Source organism: Camellia sinensis, chromosome 8, assembly GCF_055761805.1.
Source record: "Camellia sinensis isolate YWXY chromosome 8, ASM5576180v1, whole genome shotgun sequence".
Lineage (NCBI taxonomy): Eukaryota > Viridiplantae > Streptophyta > Magnoliopsida > Ericales > Theaceae > Camellia > Camellia sinensis.
In genome coordinates, this window is record NC_138968.1 from 151,104,152 (window position 1) to 151,120,293 (window position 16,142).

General features: G+C 39.8%; 1 pseudogene; it reads left to right on the top strand.

The window, feature by feature from the left end:
* The window catches only part of LOC114311703 (xanthohumol 4-O-methyltransferase pseudogene), a 47,852-nt pseudogene extending 33,468 nt beyond the window's left edge, over positions 1-14,384 (top strand).
* The last annotated feature ends 1,758 nt before the right edge of the window (positions 14,385-16,142 follow it).

Consider the following 16,142-nt stretch of genomic DNA (forward strand, 5'->3'; position numbering starts at 1 on the left):
TATCGACGAAACAAGGCCCTAATGTGTATCTTGTTTCCTTCCAGCCTTGGTGACCTAGGTCTAACATGGTTTGAAAGGTTGCCAGAATGTAGCATAGCCTCATGGGCACAGTTCACTACAACAAAAAAGGCCTTTGGTGACAGACTGATTTTGTCTCCAAACATCAAAATTTCGTCACTAAAGTGATCTGTGACGAAAAAAAAATTTCACCACGTTCGTGGCCTATACGTCGTCACAAAAAGTACCTGGTGACAAAAAACAGTTTCGTCACCTATTTTTCATTTTTGGCGACGAGATGTTTCGTCTCCAAATGTTGAATTTTTCGTCCTCTAAAACGCCAATTTCGTCACCAAAACTAAATAATATTTTATTTTAATTGTTTTTTGCGACGAAATATTTCGTCACCAAATATATTTTAGTGACGAAAGTTTTCCTCACCACTGATATGGATTAAGGTGACAAAAAAATTCGTCACTAAAATGAGCAAAAAAGAAAATTATTCAATGACAAAAAATATTTTGTCACCAAATATTTCAATTTAGCAATGAAATATTCAGCAAATGTGACGAAATTATTTGTTTCGTACTATATCATTAGTGACAAAATTATTCGTCATGTTTTTTGAAAACTAATAGCGACATTTTTTATTTCGTCACTAATAAAAATTAAAAATTAAAAATTTTGAAAATGGGGGTACTATTTTCTTCCAAAATTTTTTCTTTTCAGTAACAATTCCCTGCGCATTTCAATAACCTATTCAATAAAATATCTATTACAAATCAATACAAAAATCTGTTCATTTTCATAAACATCACAATCAAATTTTAGCACTATCCACAAAAATACAATATGAACTGCATGCGGATTATAAACATGTCTCCTAATATCCACAAAAAACGTCTACTAATATCCACAAAAATATAATATCAATCGTATGCAGATTACCAAACACATCTCCTAATATCCAACAAAAAACATGTCTACTAATATCAACAAAAATAAAATATCAAGGGCGGATTACCAAACATGCCCCGTAATACTAACAAAAATATAAAATTTACAACACAACCAAAATACATGTAAGGTAATGAAAGAGAGAGAGACTAACAGATCAGCGGCGGTGAGAAGAGGAGATGAGATCGACAAGGGAATGAGAGGCTAACAGATCAGCGGCGGTGAGAAGAGGTGTTGAGATCGGCAAGGGAAGGAGAGTGAGGATCGGCACAGCAGCGAGGGGCGGTGAGGAGAGGAGAAGCTAACAGATCCGTGGCGGTGAGAAGAGGGTGACGGCGGTGAGGAGAGTGAGCCGATCGGCGATGAATCTGTGTGTCTGAATCGATGAGGAGAGTGAGCAGCGACGTCGTCTCGGTGTGTGTGTGTGTGTGTGTGAAATAGATTTGAACCAAGAAATTATTGTGTGTGTTTGAGGCGCCAAAACATTTTTATTTCCCCCCTAACATATTTAGTGACTAAATTATTTATTGTTGGCAAAATTATTTCTTCACCAAAGATAAAAATATTGCCACAAAAATCGTTTTGTCACTAAATGATATTAAAATATTAAAAATTATTGGTGATAAAAATATATTCGTCATTAATAATTTTATAATTGGTGACCAATTTTTTCGTCACCAAAAGTCTCAAAATTTTGGCACCCTCCGAAAATATTAGCGGGAAAATATTTGGTGACAAAAAAAATATAAATAATGACGAAAAATAATTTCGTCACCTAATTTTTTTATTATGATTTAGATTGGTGACGAAATTTTATTTTTGTCTCCAAAAATGGTACATTTGGAGACGAAATATCATTTTCGTAATTAAAAGATACGTATTTCGTGACAAAAAAAAATTTGTCATTAGTTTTCGTCTCTAAAGACTATTTTTGTTGTAATGGTTGGCAGAGGCATTTGTGACCAGATTCAGAAAAAACACCAAGACACCGGTGGAGATTGACCAGTTGCTCTCCATTGACATGGGTGAGAAGGAAACATTGAAGTCTTACAATAGTCGATATTGGGAGACTTTCAATCAAATTAGGGATTGCCCCACAATCCTTGCCATCGCACAGTACAAACGGGACCGGCTGATAACAAGTTGAGGGATTCAATGACAATGATGCCACCCCTCACGATGGAGGCCTAATGGAGAAACTACATCAGCACATCCGGGTAGAAGAAGATAGCGCTCGTGCTAAAGCAAAATCTGGCACAACAGCGATGCTAGAAAAAAAACTGCAGCAAAAGTCAATACGGTTGAACAACCAAGCAAAATAGGTGAGGCAGACGAGCCAACAGGGAGAACCCCTAAGCAAGGAAGTTGAGAGTCCACACTGCCATCACCACGGTATTCAATAAACCTATATACCGGATTCTTAATGAGATACGCGATGAACCCTTCGTTCAGCGGCCAGCCAAGTTAGGAGAGACACAGAGGGGCTACGATGAGAGGTACCGTTGCACCTTCCATGATGAAAAGGGGCACCAAACTGAAAACTGTACGCCATTACGGCAACATCTGGAGGAGCCAGTGGCCGTAGGCCACCTAGACCAGTATATTGAATGGAGAACACAGCCAGCCCCCCAGGACCGCAATAGGCCGGATGAGATGCCGGTCAACGGCCTGCCCCAAGGCATAATCAATGTAATACATGGGATCGTCGAACTTGAGTAGGTATGTGAACTCAGAAGGATGATCAAAAAGGCTGAACACATGAGGGAAGTACTAAGTGCACAACCTACCGTCAAAAAGGGAAAAACGGAGGCAGCGAACGCCATCTCCTTTTCTGACAAGGACCTAACAAGGTTACAATACCCTCACAATGATGCACTGGTGGTTACTTTGCATGTCAAGAACTTTGACATCAAGCGGATCCTAATTGACCAAGGGAGCTCCTACGAGATAATGTACTACGAGGCCTTCAAGCAACTAAAATTAGATGATAGAGACTTGGCACCCGCAACATCCCCCTTAGTCGGCTTTAACTCAATGCTAGAATGGTCGGTGAGCAAGATAATTCTGCCAGTCAAGGCAGGAACAATGACGAAGTAGGTGGAATTTTGGGTATTGAAAGTCCCTTCCACTTACAACATGATCTTAGGAAGAGCATGGTTGAACACCATGTGATTAGTAGTATCAACCTGCCATCAGGTGTTACAATTTCCCAATGAAACCGAACTGATTGAAGAGGTCTTAAAAGACCAAATCATATTGAAACAGTGCTTTGTCGCAGTAAACGGCAGCCGGGTTGCAAAAGGGTTTGTACAAATGGAAGAAGAGCCAGAAGGCAACGAGCTATTTGCAGACGTTGGCAAGGCAGCCAAACAGAAGGCAGTAGAAGACTTGGTAAATGTAAGACTAGATGAAAAGAACCCAGAAAAGTTCTTTCTGGTCAACTCATCTCTATCCAGCACCGAGAGAATAAAGATCATGGAATTTTTGACCTCTAACATCAAAGTGTTCACCTGGACACCATATGATATGCCTGGCATTGACCCTAACTTCATCTGCCATCAACTTAATCCCCATCCAACTGCCAGACCAATCATATAGAGAACTCGCTGATCGGCACTCCACCACGCAAAGATAGTGGCGGAGGAAGTGGGAAACTTGTTGGAGGCAGGAGTAATCAGAAAGGTGCACTATCCCAGGTGGATCTCCAACACTGTAGTAGTGCCAAAAAAGAACGACAAATGGCACATTTGCATGGACTACAAAATAGCTAACAAAGCATACCCAAAGGATAGTTTTCCCCTGACACGAATAGACCAATTGGTGGACCTGACAGCAGGGCATAACCGACTTAACTTCCTTGATGCATATCGTGGTTACCATCAGATCGCTATGTATAAATCGGATCAGGAGGTCACATCGTTTACAACACCCAGAGGACTATATTGCTACAAGGTCATGTCCTTTAGCCCAAAAAACGTAAGGGCTCCATTCCAACGGATGATCACCAAAATGTTTGCACCATTGTTAGGCAGAACAATGGAAACCTACATAGATGATATGGTGGTCAAAAGTAGGGATGAAAGGGACCATCTCAAGGACCTAGATGAAATGTTCCAAATTTTGAAGTCCCACAAGCTGCGTCTAAACGCATCTAAGTGCGCATTCGGCGTAGGATCAGGCAAATTCCTAGGCTTCCTAGTGACCAATCGGGTTATAGAAGTTGATCCCTCTCAAATCAAAGCCATCCAAGATCTTGAGAGGCCCAACACAGTCAAAGAAGTGCAATATCTCACTGGCCTAGCAGCCACACTTAACCGGTTCATAAATCGGTCATCAGACAGGTGTCGACCATTCTTCCAGGCACTGAAGGCCAAGTTTGTGTGGGATGATGAGTATGACCGCGCCCTGGAAAGCTTGAAAGACTACATGACCTCTCCTCCGTTGTTAGTAACCCCAATACCAAGAGAAGAGCTCTTTTTGTACTCGGCAGTTTCCCAACATCCAGTCAGCGCAATGTTGGTCAGAGCAGAGGGAATACAACACCTGCCTATCTTTTATGTTAGTAAGACATTGCTGGGCGCGGAAACAAGGTACCTACCGTTGGGAAAGCTGGCCTTAGCTTTGATGATGGCTTCAAGAAAGTTGTCACACTATTTCCATGCCCATACCGTGGTTGTCTTAACGGCTTTCCCCCTAAAAGCCTTGTTTGAAATGGCAGATTTTTTGGGACAAATATTAAAGTGGCAATGAAGTTAGGGAAGTTTGACATTAAGTTTCAACCCAGAATCGCAATAAAAGCCCAAGCTTTGACAGACTTCGTGGCCGAGTTCACACCAAGAAGTCATCATGTTTGCCCAATCGACTTGACCGAGGCAACTGAAAAAATGGGGAAAAGTGCCGCAAGATTGGCACAACCCCCAGAGCAAGATGCTCAGTCAAACAGTAGACCATCCAGCCCTAAAGAATGCAAAGAATGAGCAAACCACAGCATTACTAGCAAGGACTCACCCAAAAGCAAAGTCTTGAGACAGTCAGACAGTGAGGAACAAGGACCAATGGAAGACATTAACCTGGGAGAAGACATCGGCAACACCTCTAATCCCAAGACATCATCAGACCCCTCCACTTGCTGGAAGCTATTCGTCGGAGAGATGTGGAAACTCTTCGTAGATAGAGCATCCAACAGGTACGGTGCAAGACTAGGTATAGTCATTATCTCACCGAATGGCCCAACAATTAAACAGGTAGTCAACCTTGGCTTCCCAGCATCCAACAACGAGGCAGAGTATGAGGCATTACTAGCAGGTTTGAAATCGGCACTTCGCATGAAGGCCACCGAGCTGATGGTGTACAATGACTCCCAACTGGTAGTCAACCAGATTTCAGGCGACTACAAGGCCAAGGATGATAGGATGGCTAAGTACCAGGACCTGGTCAGAAAGGAGATCATGAAGTTCGAAGTAGTCTGAATAGAGCAAATCGATAAGGAAGAAAATAGAAAAGCAGATGAGCTGGCCGGTTTTGCGTCAATGAAAAATACATCTATCCCACACCCATTGTTGATTGACTTCCTACCCAGACTAAGCATTGAACAACCCAAAGCAGCTGAAGCATGTTGTGCAGAGCTAGGCCCTTCCTGGATGGACCCCAGCATAATATTCTTAAAAGATGGCATCTTATGTAAAGAAAAGAAAGAGGCCAACAAAATTTGAGCAAAGTCACAGCGATTTTGGCTCTCCCCATCACTATCATTGTACAAAAGGTCCTTCACAGGGCCTTACTTGAAGTGTGTCCATCCCAGCAAGGTTGAGGCGTTTTTATTTGAAATATGCGAAGGCGTTTGCAGAAGCCACCAAGGGGGAAGGTCGCTGGCTTACCGAGAAATTTCACAAGGGTATTGGTGGCCATACATGCAAGCAGATTCAGAGAAATATATCAAGAAGTTCGAGAAATGTCAAAAGTTCACACACCAAATACATCAACCAGCTAGAGAGCTTCTACCATTGACCAGCCCATGGCCCTTCGCAATGTGGGGCCCAGATATAGTAGGACCACTCCTAACTGCGCCCTGTAACAAAAAGTTCTTTCTCACAGCAACGGATTATTTCACAAAATGGGTGGAGGCATAAGCACTCACATCCATAAAAGAAAAAGACGTCAAAAAGTTCGTCTAGCAGAACATCATAACTCGATTCGACATACCCAAGGCTCTAATATCTGACAACAGCACTCAGTTCGATGGCAAAATCTTCAGGGGCTTTTGCGAAGAATACAAGATAGAATTCTACAACTCTACACCGGCATACCCCTAAGCTAATGGCTAGGCTGAGGCTTCCAACAAAGTAGTCTTAGACGGTTTGAAGAAGAGATTGGAAAAAGCAAAAGGCAAGTGGGCTAAGGAACTTCCCCATGTCTTATGGGCCTACCGTACCACACCTCGACGATCAATTGGAGAAACATCTTTTTCCTTGGCCTATGGCATGAAGGCGGTAATCCCACTGGAAGTAGGCCTCCCCACTATTAGAAGCGAAAATTTTGATCCAAACTTGAATAATGAGGCCATAACCTTGGAACTCGACCTTGTAGAAGAAATAAGAGAATGGGCATTAGTACACATTGTCACATACTAACAAGAGTTGTCCAGGAAATATAACAAAACAATATACCCAAGGCAATTCAAGATTGGAGATTGGGTACTGCGCAAAGTAATGGGCAACACTTTGATACCAAGAGATGGCAAGTTAGGACCTAACTGGGAAGAACCATACAAAGTGATTGGTTTAGCTGGAAAAAGGGGATATCACTTGGAAGATATGGACAGCAAAGCTATTCCAAGGCCATGGAACACAGCCAATCTCAAACTATTTTATTTTTATCTTTTCCTTAAAACACTTGTAATTTTTGTTTTTTCAAATAAAGCAAGTAGTTTTTTCTAAGCACAATTCTTTTTACTATGAAAGTTGTTCATAATTATTGCTAACTAGGGGCAATCAACAAGGGTGGCAGGTTTTACCAACACTTATTCTTTCTTCAGCCAAGATAAGGATCTAGACTGAAGAAGGTTGGTAGGTTTGACCAACATTTAATTCTTTTCTTTAGCCAAGATAAGGATCTAGGCTGAAGAAGGTTGGCAGGTTTGACCAACACTTATTCTTTCTTCAGCCGAGATAAGGATCTAAGCTGAAGAAGGTTGGCAAGTTTGACCAACACTTGTCTAAAATGCCAAAGTTGTTGTCTGGATGAGATGTTTATCTCGGCCAAAAAAGATGGGCAGGATAAGGGAAGGCCGAGCTAAATTAAGCCAGCTAAGTTTGTGGAAAAGTTAGTACACTAAGGGAAAAAGTGCATTAACCGAACAAAATGTTGCAAAATAAGAAATTTTATTCATTGAAAATTCAGTACAAAGAAGGGGCTTGTAGCCCGGTTACATTTTTTAAAACTAAAAGTGAAGAGGGAAAAAATATACAAGAGAAAAATTAGGCAAACAGGTCATCTAGGTCAGCGTCCAAATCAACACGGGCTTCACCACTCGACAAGCAGGTTTTAGAGGCGACCTCCTGAGCTAGGTCGGTTATGTTTTCCCCCTTAACTACACTTGGCATCAGTTGGCTGCATGGATCCACCCAAGCTGGTGGAAGAGGCTGGAGACCGGGCTCAGTGTTTGCAGGCGGGGCATTATATGATTCAGGGTTTTCTTCCTCCTCCCCCACTTGAAGAAACTTATGTTGGACCGCGTTGTCGTAGTCTGACTTGTAGCTTGGAATAAAGTGAGGGGGAGGGTTCTGAAATAACTCGGTGTCTAGCTCCTGACCGAGCTTAACGGCAGTAGCCTTCTACCCTCATTTGAAGAAGATATCTTTGGCAGCTTCACACTGCAAAACATACGTTGCCTCCCCTTCTTTGAAGCCTCGGTCTTCAGCGTCTTCCATCTTCTTCTGTAGCTCGGTGATCTCAGCACTCTTCTTTCTTTCCAACTTTGCCAGTTTGCAACAGTAGCGGTCTTCCTTTTCGGCCAGCGCCTTTTGCTTATCGGCTTCTGTCGCGTTGACCAGTTCGGTGAGCCGTGCATTTTCAGATTCCAGCTCAGCCATTTTCAGCTTGGCCTGTTTTACTTCGGCCGACTTGGCACTTGCGTCTACCACGGCCAACCGCGCTGTCTTGTGAAGTTCAAGTACGCGTTTATGGGCAACATGGTTCTTCTACAAAGCCTACAAATAGGAAAGGTAGTGATTATGTTAAACTGAACAAACAGACAGTTAAAAGTGGAAACAAATAGAGGGAAGAAAACTTACAAGCACCATAGACTTGGTTGCCAAGCAAATGGCCTTGAGCTCGATCAGGTGGTCATGGTGTTCCATGTCTGGTGGCAGACAGACACTTTTGGAGAGGTTGAATGCGAGCATATGGACCTTTTCTGCCACCACTGAATTCGTGATGGATACAGCTCGATTCTTGTAGGACATCAAGGACGCCCATTCAGGTAGTGCGGTCTCTTCTTTATCCACCAGGTTTGCAATTCACTTGAAGAGGTACGCGCACGTTTGCTCAACCAGGATGATGTTGCCCTGGTTGTTGGTAGAGCAACAATGGTCTCATGCGGTTGGTGAGATGGGGCTTGTTCTGGTTGGTTTTCGGAGGAGGGTTGCTCGGTGATTAGAGCCCGTACGGCCCTTCGTTTTGCCATTTCCTGTTCCTCAGTCAAGGGAATTAAATTGATCTGGGAGAGAGTGGGATCCAGCTTGGGTGAAGGTTCTAGGAGGAAGTTAGTGACTCTAGTTTTCCTCTTTCCGCTGTACTAGTAGGTCGGCTCAAAGTTTAGTAGCTCAACCCAATCGCGGTGGCGGTATCAAAGTGCGGCACGAAAGGCGTCTTGATTAGCATAAGTATACTGCGATTTAAGCTGGTTCAAATCTGTAAAAAAAGAAAGACAAGGAAAGTAACAATGGGTTAGCGCAGTGGTTATTGAAAATAACAAAGAAGGTTGGACCAAGATGTTCTTACCAGTAGTTCTTTTATTCCAGTTTATGTTATAGCCCGGTATCTGGGCTTCCTGGTCTTCAAACTGGCCAAAGAACCAGAAGAAATCGTCATCGTTCAAGTCTTTGTCCAGTGTGTTTTTTATAATTTTTTCTTGGCCTCTTCTAACTCTGAGGTAGTATACCCAACCGTCGTCATTTTGGACAAGCGAATATTGGTGAAATAGCTCGGCGATGCCATTTATTATCCTATAAGTATTTGTGGAGAGTTGGGTTGGACACAATCTTGTTTGCTTAAGGAACTCGCATATGAAAGGCTGGACAGGGAATCGGAGCCCCCCGACTTCTACGATTAATATTACTGTAAATGGAACGAATCCCGATTTGCCCCAGGGAGTGGTGTCTAGCTCAGCTAAGGAGAGGTGGACGTCATCAGGAATATGGTAGTCTTTTCGAAATTCGGCCATGGCCCCAGGCAAGTCCACCAAGAACCGGTATTTACCCATTATACTTAAAAATTGTGGTGTTCCAAATGGACACAGATGCCTAGCCTAGCGTTGTAACACCCTCAAAATAATACATAATCCCATCATCTAACAGTTCTATATACATGATAGATAATCATATTTCCATACATACATCAGAGTTAATATTACAAAAGGGTATTTCATATAAGTCCCAAATGTTTACAAAATAATGGAATGCCCTGTGGCTTACATCTTTCCAAGTTGTTACTTGGTTACACAAAAGAAGAGTTCTAACTCTTTTACAAGTAAAGCCCTCGGCTTAGATTTACATGTAATCAACAAAACAAATAACAGAAGAAGAGTCTTCAACTCCTAAACCTCCCAAGCTAAGATCTTGGAGGCGGCATGTCACCTGTACCTGAAAATGGTGTCCCCAGAAGGGTAAGCCAAAGCCTAGTGGAGATATGCTAAACCAAATATGAGAAATAACTAAAACATTAGCATTCAACAAATGGTTAACACTTGTAAACCAACTCACACCCTTTCCATAGCCCAACAACAATTACATCCATGTTTCAATCTACTTCTCTTTATTTATCCAATTCAATTCATAGACATGGTTCATTATCTAACCAAACAATTTAAATGAGACTACAACTCATCTTATTAACATTTCAATTATCCACAATTCACAATGAGACTACAACTCATATTTTTAACACTTCAATTATCAACGTTATTCAAACGTATATAAGATTTCGGGACTTTCACCCTGGACACTCCGGCTAACTTAATTATCAATGGAGTTCATCCCCTATCTCCTCTCAAACAGTGGAGTACATCCCATATCTCCTCTCACACAATAGAGTACATCCATTTTCTCCTCCCAAACAAATATACATATACAATGTATTTAAACACTTTATCATATACAATGATCAATTAAAGCACATATTCAATGTGTTAATCCACCCTTCATATTCAATGACATAATCTCATTGATTAGTTTCAATTTACCTAATCATCATGCAGTTCTACAACAATCATGGCTATCCTCCACCGATAGTCCAAAACAGTTATCTCTGGACAGATAAACAAATCTATCAAACAGAAAAATTATTACATTTTCCATGGGTGAGTGATTCATTAATCCAACTAAACCATTTAATCACAATTTCCTACAATTTCATAATCTTCAAATCTATTTCATATTACACCAAATAATTTATTTAATTGCCAACTAGGGAAAAACTTCCCCTTTTCAAACATCAAGTCCCAAATACTCAATTTCATCAATTATACACAAATGGATCCAATCTCAAGACCTCTCATACACAAAGGAGCCCAAAGACATGAAAACCCCTCTTTTATAATTTCAAAACAAACCCTAACTTTACCCAAAACTCCAAAACACCACCATCTATACAAAATAACCAACATTTATGTCAAAACCCATAGTAAGGAGTAGATTATCCCTACCTCAAATGGAGAAACTCAAAGGAGATGAAGAGAGAAACCCAAGATGCTCCAAATCCAACCTTTTTCAAATCAAAGTGTAGCCCACGCGATACTTCACCCTCTTTACAGAGGAAGTAGGGTAGAAGGACTCTAGATTAAGAGAATTTGTAGAGAGAAGGGGTATTTTAGAGAAAAAGACAGCCGATCTAGGGTTTGTGGGAAAGAAGAGGATCAAAAATGGTATATTTCACCTCTGCTGCAAACTGATATAAACGAGGCTTGCTCGAGTGAAGAAGTGGTCGCTCAAGCGACCAGACACAACAAACACCTCACTCAAACGCAAGAAGCCTCGCTCGAGCGCACAATTCAAAGCTTCAGGTCTGCAACCCAGACGCACGCTCGAGCACAAGAGTTTTCGCTTGAGCGAAGGAACACAAAACATAGAGCTCGCTCGCTCAACCGAAAGAAAGCTCGCTCGAGCGAAGAATACCAACCTTCAGGTCCAATCTAAACGCAGACGCATGCTCGAGCACAAGAGTTCTCGCTCAAGTGAAGAGACACCTCACAAAAATCTCGCTCGAGTGCAAGAACCATCGCTCGAGTGAAGAAGCAAAAACCCAAGGCTCGATCAAGTGCAAAAAGCTTCACTCAAGCGAAGATGCCAGATTCTGAACAGCAACCATTTGTTCTAACACCTAACCAACCTATTCCAAACTTACCCAACACATCCCAAAACTCAAATACAAGGAATTAAAGGATGGAAACAAGATATAGACAACAACAACTAACCACGGAACCTAAGTCCGGAACGCTTTATATGACGGGAAAAAACCGGGATCGCTATGGGCGCTGAGGAAGCTTAGGGTGGCTCGGTTGAGTAAAATCGCCCAGGGGCAAAGTGCAAAGGTGTACCTGACCAACCTAGTCAAGTCTACAAAGTGAACATAAAAGGTGTTATGCCCAAATAACTAGACCGGGCTAAGTAAACAGGCAAAAGTTAAAAGAAGTATAATCCTAGCTCGGCTACATCTGGGGTACAGCAAGTTTCTAGTTCAGTCAGGAATAAGCTCAAGGGTCGTCCAACAGGTACAACTCAAGTTTTATAGCCCTATTAGAGATCAACACACAAGGTTATTGCATGCTTCCAGTTCGGTAAGGGATAAGCTCAAGGGTCGTCAAACAGGTACAGCTCAAGTTTTATAGCCCGAGTAGAGATCAACGCACAAGGTTATAGCGCGCTTCCAGTTCGGTCAGGAATAAGCTCAAGGGTCGCAAACAAGTTCCTAGTTCTGTCACAGTGTAATTTTGGATCAAAAACACTATTTTTACAAATCCAACTAGTGTGCTTCTGGGCTTGAGCATGAGGCTTTGGGTTTTTAGACTCAAAAACGTTCTAGTGTGTATAACACGTTTGTATGGGGATTATGTGTTGGAATTATAAAAATTAAAATAAAAAGGAACACCAGCAAAATGAGGAAAGGGCATAAGGTACTTACAGACTGAAGGCTGAAACCAACAGAACAAGCTGCTGCATTTGGAATGAGCAAATCAAGCGATTCAGGTGCTGGGTTAGAAACTTGGCAGTAGAAAGTGAAGATTTGAGGTTAAAGAATGCGACAGGTTTTTCAGAAAAAAAAAAAAAAAAAAAAAAAAGGTGAACAGTGACGATGAACAGCAAGAGTGCTTTGGTTCGAGAAATGAGTTTTTGTATAGGCGCAAGAATTGGCAGGACTATTCAAAATTTCGTAGTACAGAAATGGCTGTAACAGGTGTACATAGCTAGTGGGGGCTTGCCACGTGTCCAGAGGAATAAATAACGTTTCAGACGTGCTTGGGTAATGGAACGACATGCAAAGCAACTGATAAACCATTTCTGGACTGAGCGAATCGGAAGCCCGGTAACATTTGAGCTCAGTTAGAGGCTTGTACACTTAGCTCGGTTGGAGAAGAATAATCCCAAATCATGCATTGCAGATGGAATTAAGGGGCAATTGAGAGGGTAATTTATGTGTAAACTTAGGCCGAGCTAAAGTCCATATGTTGAAATGGGCCAAGCTATGGGCCGAAGTAAGGATCTACGTAGCTTTGTCCTTGATCCCGTTAGCTTGATCAGAGGTGGCCGCCAGTGGCCTGGTCTGGATACTCTGGACCAAGGTACCGATGGAAGGAAGACCGAGCTAAATGATGCCCAAGATAACACTGAGCTGAGTGAGCCCGGTTAAGCCTGGTTTAAGGCAAGGCTCTGCTAGCTCGGTTATGCTGTTACCAAACCGTAGCATAAGGTTTGAACCATCTCACTTGGTTAAGCAATGAGGAGGGTGTTAAAAAATGAGCATTATCTTTTAGAGATGTGATTCCTAGAAGGATTCTACATTGGAGAATAAGAATTCTACTAGGATTATGCCACGCAGAATCTATAAAAGCTCGTACAGAACCTATGTACAGGTATCACAATTTTTACTCTCAAATACACAGAGCTTTTGTCTATTGTCTATTTGCTGACTTAGGTATCAGAGAGGTACCCGGCACACACCCACCGGCTAGCTCACGTTTGTGTTTTCAGGTAGTAAAGCGATGACATTTGGAGGAGTGCAAACTTGATCAACAGGACTATACGAGAAGATTATTTATGTGCTCGTACACCATCCATTGCTAACTGCACCTTTCTATTTCCTCTCCAAATCCATACAAGAAGGTGGTGGTAATGCATTCCACAAGGCTCATGGGCGTGCCTTATTGGACTTTGCTTCCATCTATCCTGAGATCAACAAGGTCTTCAATGATGGCATGGAATGTACTACTAGGATCACTATCAAGGCTTTGATATCTGAATACAAACATGGGCTTGATTCCATTGGATCTCTAGTCAATGTTGGGGATGGTAGAGGGGCTACCATATTAAAGGTACCAACTTTGATTTGCCACATGTTATTACCACTGCACCACCATGCCCTGGAGTTAATCATATTGGAGGTGACATGTTTAGTGCCATTCCAACTTCAAATGCAATCTTCATGAAGGTATAACTTCCTTCCAATTCTTTCAATTATCTATGTATCCATCTATGTATATACAATTACAAGTGAGTCGGCAAAATAAAATTGTTTGCATGCAGTCTATCCTGCATGATTGGAGTGATGAAGATTATGTCAAGGTATTGAAATATTGTAGAAGACCAATACCAGAAAAGATAGGGAAGATGGTTATAGTTGATGTGGTTTTGCAGCCTTGAGGTGATGACCTATTTGACAACACATCCATGGCAATGGATCTAGTGATGCTCATGGTATGTGAAGGTGAGAAGGAAAAGACTGAGCTTGAATGGAAAAAAATACTAGAAGGAGGATTCCCGTGCTACAACACAATCAAAATTCCAGCTTTACAATCAATTATTGAAGCATATCCACAATGACTTGCTGCAATAAGCAACTGTTGTTCTTTTTCTTTTCTTTTTTATTTTATTTCTCTTTCACCTTTTTTCTTTCTTTTTTTTTCGTTTTTCTTTAATATTGAGTCACTGTCTTTGTACTCCAATAATGTCAAGTACAATAACAAATACTCCTTTCGTTTCAAAATATTAATCATTTATTTTATTTTTTATTATTCAAAAATATTAGTACATTTTCAAAATTCAAGAAATAAAATAATATGAACTTACTATTTTATCCTTATTTTAAATTCATTAATAACACAAAAAGTACAATTACAATAATAGATATTTCTAAAAAAATGTACTATCAAAGGGTAGTTTTAAAAAAATAATTTTTTATTGATAAATCCTATTTAAAGGTGTTCTAACGTAATAAGGTCACCAAGAAAAATTATAACCTAGTTAGTCCCATGTATTTATACTTTTATTCCATGAGGTCTTTTTTTCCTAATTTATATTGTTTGTTGGACTATTATACCCTTATATCTATTATTAATATGTATTATATAGAAAAATGATATACACATTTCTTTTTTGTTGCTACCTTTATTTTGGTAGTTACCATTATTCACATTTTTCTTTTTGATCAGTTTCATTCACATTGGTGGTATTGTTTCATTGTACTAAAGTTTCGAAACTCGCTATTTGGTAGGATTTAGAAACTCTAGTTTATACATGGTGGTGAAATAATATTATCTTCATCCATTGTTACGGTAAAGTTTTGTGTTCCTCCATTGTCACTTTGTGTTCAAAGTTTTGTATTCGTCCATTGTTACTCTATGTTCGAAACTCTACGTTTCTCCATTGTTGTAACTCAAAACTTTGTTTATATCCAGTCAATTTTGTTACAAACATATTTTTCAAATGTGGGTTTGGTTTGATTTGGATTGGTGGAATAGTGAAATTGCATAGATTATTAATGATAGCGATAATGATAAAAATGATGATGAAGATGAGGATGTAGTTGATATTTTTTTATTTTTAGACTAATTGAGTTTTTTTTTTTTTGGATTTCTAATTATATTGCTGTCATTGTTTCTATTTTTTTTGTCAATCAATGTGAATGTTCACATTTCACATTGTTTGAAAGCATGAGAAATAAGTGTTAAAATATAGATATAGACATAATTATATATCTTGCAAGATGTGAATGTTCATATATTATTGATTATTTGTTACTATACTTGTTGTTTAAACAATCATTTTTTGTTACCATTAAACAATTGAAATATTTTTTTTCCTTTCAATTTTGTTTCATGTTGCAGTGTGAATATTCACATTGGTATGAATTTAATTTTTCTAAGGTTAGTTGTATGATAATTGTAAATTGTGAATATTCACATTATATTATAGTATGATTTTTTTTTAATAAAAACAATTCAAAAGTTAATTGCATTTTGTTTTTTTTTTTTTTTTTACTATGCATGTTAGTTGAACAATCATTTTTGTTACCATTGAACAATCAAAATAGTCAATTTTTACTTTTTTCAATTTTATTTTATATTTTCACGTTACAGTGTAAATGTTCACATTAGTATGAGTTTATTTTTTTTAAAACTAGTTGTATATTAATTGTAAATTGTGAACATTCACATTGTATTTTGGTATCAATTTTGTTTTTTTGAAAGTTAATTGTATGTTTGTTATTTTTGTTACTATGCTTGTTAGTTGAACAATTATTTTTGTTACCATTGAACAATTAAAATAGTCGATTTTCACTTTTTTCAATTTTGTTTTATGTTTTCACATTGCAGTGTAAATGTTTACATTGGTATGATTTTTTTTTTTAAATGCTAGTTGTTGTAGCTTGTTTTCCGTGCTCCTTTCGGATACAACTAGCCCTACAGTTTAAACTCT